General features: G+C 33.3%; 1 long non-coding RNA gene across 1 annotated transcript; it reads right to left on the bottom strand.

Annotated features, from left to right (window-relative positions):
* Window positions 1-264: 264 nt before the first annotated feature.
* LOC308516497 lies at window positions 265-4,668 on the bottom strand. Its single transcript, XR_013995751.1, has 3 exons — window positions 4,623-4,668; window positions 2,878-3,076; window positions 265-387 (listed from the first exon to the last, which is right to left on the bottom strand). It is a non-coding gene; the product is annotated as an uncharacterized lncRNA (long non-coding RNA).
* Window positions 4,669-6,000: the final 1,332 nt, after the last annotated feature.

The raw sequence follows: 6,000 nt of genomic DNA, 5'->3' as shown, positions 1-6,000 counted from the left end.
AATTTTTTTTTCATCTCTGACACTTCTATTATAGAGAAAGAGCAAATAACAATATTAAAATATTTCCTCTAATTAATCCCCTTTTAATGTGCACGAATTTCATGCACTGGGCCACTAGTTTTATCTATAAAATCATAGGGATATGAATAAATATATTACTGGGTGGATATTTTAAGTACATGAGAAATGCAGGTAAGGCAATTAGCATAATGCATATCTCTGTCTCAGTCTGGGTCCCCAAGGTCAGAACCTGAGGCTTGCTTACGGTTTATTCTCCAAGCAATCTTCAGGAACAGAGGTGAAGGTTCAGGGAAGAAGGGAAAACTGGTATCAGGATGTTACTGAGTTGGTCACTAGTGAAGATGACTGGTCCTTGATCTTCTGTCCCTGGAGTAATATGAAATGCAACTTAGAACTAGGTCCCAAAGGAAAAAATGGAGAACATTTATTCATCAGCACTTATTCCCCCACTAGCCAAGGAAAGCTCTAGGGCATACTTATCCAGGGAGTTCCTGCCACCATCAGAAAAACTTCAGCAAGCTCTATGAGGGGCAAGGGGCAATCTTTTCCTTTTCTTCATCATTTTTCAAATTGTTTATATACTCCTAAAAATATATTGTTTGTATTTTATATAAATGGGATCATGTCAATGAGTTTTTCCGTTATCCAGTAATGCTGATGTATGTTGCTTCAGTTGATTCAGGTTTTTACTGCTATGCATTAATTGCTTGCATTAGTAAACTTCAATGTATTTAGCCACCCTCTTGCTAATGGAGTTGTTTCCTCTGGCATTCATTGTTGTTGTTTTGTTTTTGCTCCTTTATTGGCTATTACCAACTAATGAACATGTTTCTACTTGACTCTTTGGACACATGTGCAAGAGTTTCTCTAAAGTATAAATCTGGGAGAGGAATTTCTTATTAGGAAGATAGGTGTATCTTCAAGTTACAAGATAATTCAAAATGATTGTTTCCCAAATAGGTGGTAAAATGTAAATAGTCACCAACAGTAATATGAGTTGTTACATTCTACGTTTTTATCAAAATTTGGTATTAGCAGACTTTAAAATTTATGCCCTTCTAGGAAATACAATATGGTATATTTTATAAAATAGTTAAATGTATAAAACTTTATTTTTGCGGTAGTGCTCTTGTGTCTTGTTTATGAAATCTTCTCCTACCCCAAGGTAACATAGATAGTCTCCTATATTATCTTCTAAAATTTTATAGTTCTCTTTCAAATTTGAGTCTTTAATCTGAGATTGGTTTTTGTATATAGGGAAATAAATATAAAGCAAACTTATTTTTTTCTGATATAACATACAGTATCATTAATTAAGTAGTCTGTTTTTTACCCAATGACATGCACTGCATGTTTTGTTACATATTAAGTTTCAATACACTTATGAGTTGGTTTCTGCTATTTCTAATTTCATTGGTTTATTTGTATGCTCCTAAACTAAAACAACACTATTAATTATTAGTGCTTTATATAAGGAACTTGCTATCCAATAGGTCATGTTCCCCACTTTCTGCTTTTTTTCCCCTCAAGAGTATGTTGGCTTATTTTAGTTTTTCCTCCTTCATAAAAATTTTAGAATCAATCCATCAAGTTGTTCAAAAGCCTTGGTAAGATTTTCACAAGAGTAAATAAACTTGAGAAAACTTGACAGTTTTAAACTTTTGAATCTTCCTACCCATAAACATCTACACTAATAAAAGAAAAGCATGCAAATTAACCATCACTCCACCACTCTGCTACACCCACCAACCAATCAAAGCAACTATGCAAATTTACCCAACAAAAATAGTGGTTAATTTGCATATTCAGGCATGGACTCTGCTCAAGGAGGGGCTGGGGGCCTGGGTCACCAGGGGCAACCCAGGCTTCCAGCCAGCCCTGGCCTCTGCTTGAGGAGCTGGAAAAAAAAAAAAAAGAAGGGGCTGGAAGCAGCCAGAGCAGAGAAGCCAAGCCTCGCTGCTGCAGCGAACCAAAGGCCTGGGTCCCAGGTGCCGGAGGAAAACTGGTGCTGGCAGCCAGGGGAAGGAAGGCCTAGTGCATGAATCTTTGTGCAATGGGCCACTAGTGTTATATATAATGTTCAGTTGTTTTAGATCTCCTTTTATTCTCTTATATTACATTTTATAATTTTTCCTTTAAGCCTTGAACATATTTTTTAGATTTCTTCTTATATGGGTGCATATGTTTAGATAACATTTATTATTGTTATATAATTTTTAATGTTAATATTATAACTCATTGGTAAAGCACAGAAAGACAACGAATTTTACAGATGATATTATTTTGATCAATGCTGGAAAATTTCCTGATAATGTCTGTTAGTTTATAAATACATTCTTTCTATTTTATAGGGAAACAATCAGTGTATGTGTGAATATTGATGGCAACATTGTGTCTTCTTTTTCTATATTTATGCCTTTTATGTTTTGTTCTTGTCCTGAACTTATAGAAAATAATTGATAAGAAATGGTTATGGTGAACCTTTTTGTCTTGTACATATTTTAACATTTTTCTATTAAATGTCCCTTTGTTGATATCAAATGGAAAATAAAAATACAATTAACATTGTTTTGAAAAATCACCATATATTTAAAAATGTAGGTATTTTCTCCTCAAGATTACATTTAATCTTCACCTCAATTCTTGATGTAGGTATTATTACACACTCTTTTGGATGAAGAAACTGGAATTTACAGAGGATAATTAATAGGTTCAGGACTTCACATTTGAATTGCCCTATCTGATAAAGGGAAGAAACATTGTTAGTGAAATTACATGAGAGATATTAATCTCAGTAAATAGAACTCTCTGGTTTTCAGTAATAAGTGGAGGATTAATGGATGAGGTAGGACTTACTCTGTGAAGATGAGGCAATGCAGCCTGGCCAGGTGGCATGGTGGTTGAGCGTCCACCTATAAACCAGGAGGTTGCAGTTCAATTCCTGGTGAGGGCACATGCCAGGTTGCGGACTCAAACCCCAGTGTGGGGCATGCAGGACGCAGCCAATCAATAATTCCCTCATTATTGATGTTTCTGTATCTCTCTTCCTTCCTCTCTAAAATCAATAAAATAAAATGAAAAGATGAGGAAATGCACAGTATTCACTGGAGCTTTTGAAGTAATCTCTGACACTGAAGTCTAGAGATCCTAACCTTTGAACTCAAGCAGACTGTGATTAGTGTCCCAGAGGTAAGGATGTGAATTGTTGCAAATTTATATTCTTTTTATTATAACTTCTTTTTCTTTAAATCTTTATTGTTGAAAGTATTACATATGTCCCCGTTTTTTCCTGTTGACACCTTCTAGCCAGCCCCTACCTTCCTGTCCAGGCCTTCAGCTCACTATTGTCTGTGTCCATGGATTATACATATATATGCATACAAGTTCTTTGCTTGATCTGTTCCCAGCCAACCATCCACTGCCTTTTAACTTCTTTTTGACATGATTTTAGATTTTAAAAAATTTTAGAGGACTAGTACAATGAATTTCTCTATGCCTTCTCCCAAAGTCTTTAAATAACACCTTTGCACATTTGTTTTATCATGCATGTACATATGTACACACACATTCTTTTTTGAACCATTTCAAAGTAAGCTACAGACATAATGACCATTAATAATTTAGTGTGTGTTTTCTAAAAATGATGGTATTCTATTACATAAACATAGTACAATTACAAAATTAGGAAAATTATATTGATTGATTCTATTATCAAATCTTCAGATTTCATTCATATTTCCCCATTTGTCCCCATATCAAAAGAAAATCCTAACTCACATGTTACATTCAGTCTTTGATTTTCATGACATTGACATTATTGAAAAGATACATTTTAGAATGTCCCTCATTTCTTATTTTTCTCATGATTAGTTTCAGGTTATGCATTTTTTACAAGATATTCCAGAGGTGATGTGTCCCTCTAAGTGCATAAGGTCAGAAGAAATATATTATTTGTGAAATATATTTGTAATTAATAAGTATCATATAATATAATACTTTTGGGTCCAGGTAGATATCTTAGTCCCATCAATGTTTCACTCACTAGTTTTATAAATAATTTATGATTTTTCCTTTAATGAATGAATACCATGATGCTTGCCAAATGGTGATTTTCTTTTTAATTTCAACATCCTTTCATCATTTATTAGATGCACCAGAAGTAATCCAAGGAAGTTTTGTTTTTTCCAATTTATTTCTTTGTTATTAATTTAAATCATTCTGTATATATGTATAGAGTCCATGTTGTAACTTTCTTAACCTTCATGAGCCTTAGTTCTTCCTCTGTTAAATGGCAATAGTAACATTGGCCACCTAGATTTGCTGTATAGATTAAATAATATATGTAAAGTTTTCAAAATCATAAGCATCAAATAAATCAAAGCTATCAGTATTTTTAATGGTATTAATAAAATAATAGTCTAAATCTCTCTTTTCATATAATGAAAAGATTTAGGTGCCATCTATTTTTAGTCTTTTATGATCTTGGGCAAGGCACTTAACCTCTTTTGGTCTCATTTTCATTACCTATAAGACAATGGAGTTCAGTTACATGGTCTCTAAATGCAATTATAGTACTTATGTAAGAAACTAAGATTCTGTACCTATAAAACATTTGTATATAAGTCCCTTTTCTTCCAACAAGCTGGCAGATTGGCAGATACATATCTTCCATATATATATATATATATATATATATATATATATATATATATATCTTCCATAATTCTTAATGTTCTTCCTAAAATGTCAAAGAATATATATATTATCTCTGAATAAACTTTTTAAAATTTCATTTCATCATACTTTATATTTTAGTAATATTAGTTGGTCACAGTTCTTTTCCAACCTTGCATGATTTTTGACAAAATGTGAAATAGCTAAAGACAGATGGCTTGCAACTCCAACTGTTGGGATTGGTTTTCCTTTGCCAGCAATGTACATGCTCCCTTAATGAACTGTGGCCTCAGACCACATGATGGTTCTGCTTTACATAATCAAAAATAATTCAAACTTTTAAAATGTACTTTTAAAATATATATCACATCGTGAAGTGTGACCAGGCGATAGCTTGGAATTTTGTTATAGGTAGTATTGCACAAGACTTTGCATATTGTGGAAATGAAGAATTTATCAATAGAAAGCTAGTAAATATATTACTCTCATTATGAAACATTTCCCATAGAGTGATTGTCCAAATTAATGGAAAAGGCCCTGGGCATGAAATTTGAATATCAGAGCTTAAATCTTATTTCTTATTAGTCCTGTGAGCTGGGCTAAGTTATTTAAGTTCTCTGAGTTTGAATTTCTTCTTATGTCAAACTGGAATAACATGACACATCTCATAGAGATATTTTGAGAATAAATAAGTCCATTTCAGTGAAAGCACCTATCATATAAAGGGTGCTTAATATGTGTTCAATAAATAAGAAAAAAAGTAGGATAAATAAGATCCAGGATGGCCAGAACATCCATCTTTAGCACTGTCTACAAACTCTTGAAAATGTGGCAACAGCTTTGACTTTTGGTCATCACCAACTCATTGAGAGTCAAATATCTTTAGTTTTCTCTTTAAATTGTCTCCCTAATGCATTATTTTTAAAAAGGGATCACCTTGAATATAAGCACATATGCAAGAAATATTAATTCTCAATTTTCACAATGCTTTATAGTTTACAAAGTTCTATTCTTCATAGATTATTATCAAAACAACTAGAGGCCCAGTGCACAAAATTGTGCACTGGTAGGGTCCCTAGCGGCTGCAGACCAGGGCCTCCTTCCTTTCCCCCGGCCAGCCCCGCTCCCTGGTTGAACTCCCAGATGAACTCCCAGTGAAGGGGACAATTTGCATACTACACTTTTATTATATAGGATTGTGTAACAATGAAAGAAGAAAATAATTGATTTTCCAAAGTTATATAACCATGTTGGTTTTAAACCCAAGAACTTTGACTTTGAATCCAACATTCATTTCACTGCATG

The sequence above is a fragment of the Myotis nattereri genome (genome assembly GCF_964212035.1).
Source record: "Myotis nattereri genome assembly, chromosome: 3".
In the NCBI taxonomy this organism is placed as follows: domain Eukaryota; kingdom Metazoa; phylum Chordata; class Mammalia; order Chiroptera; family Vespertilionidae; genus Myotis; species Myotis nattereri.
This window is presented reverse-complemented; position numbering and strand designations above follow the sequence as displayed.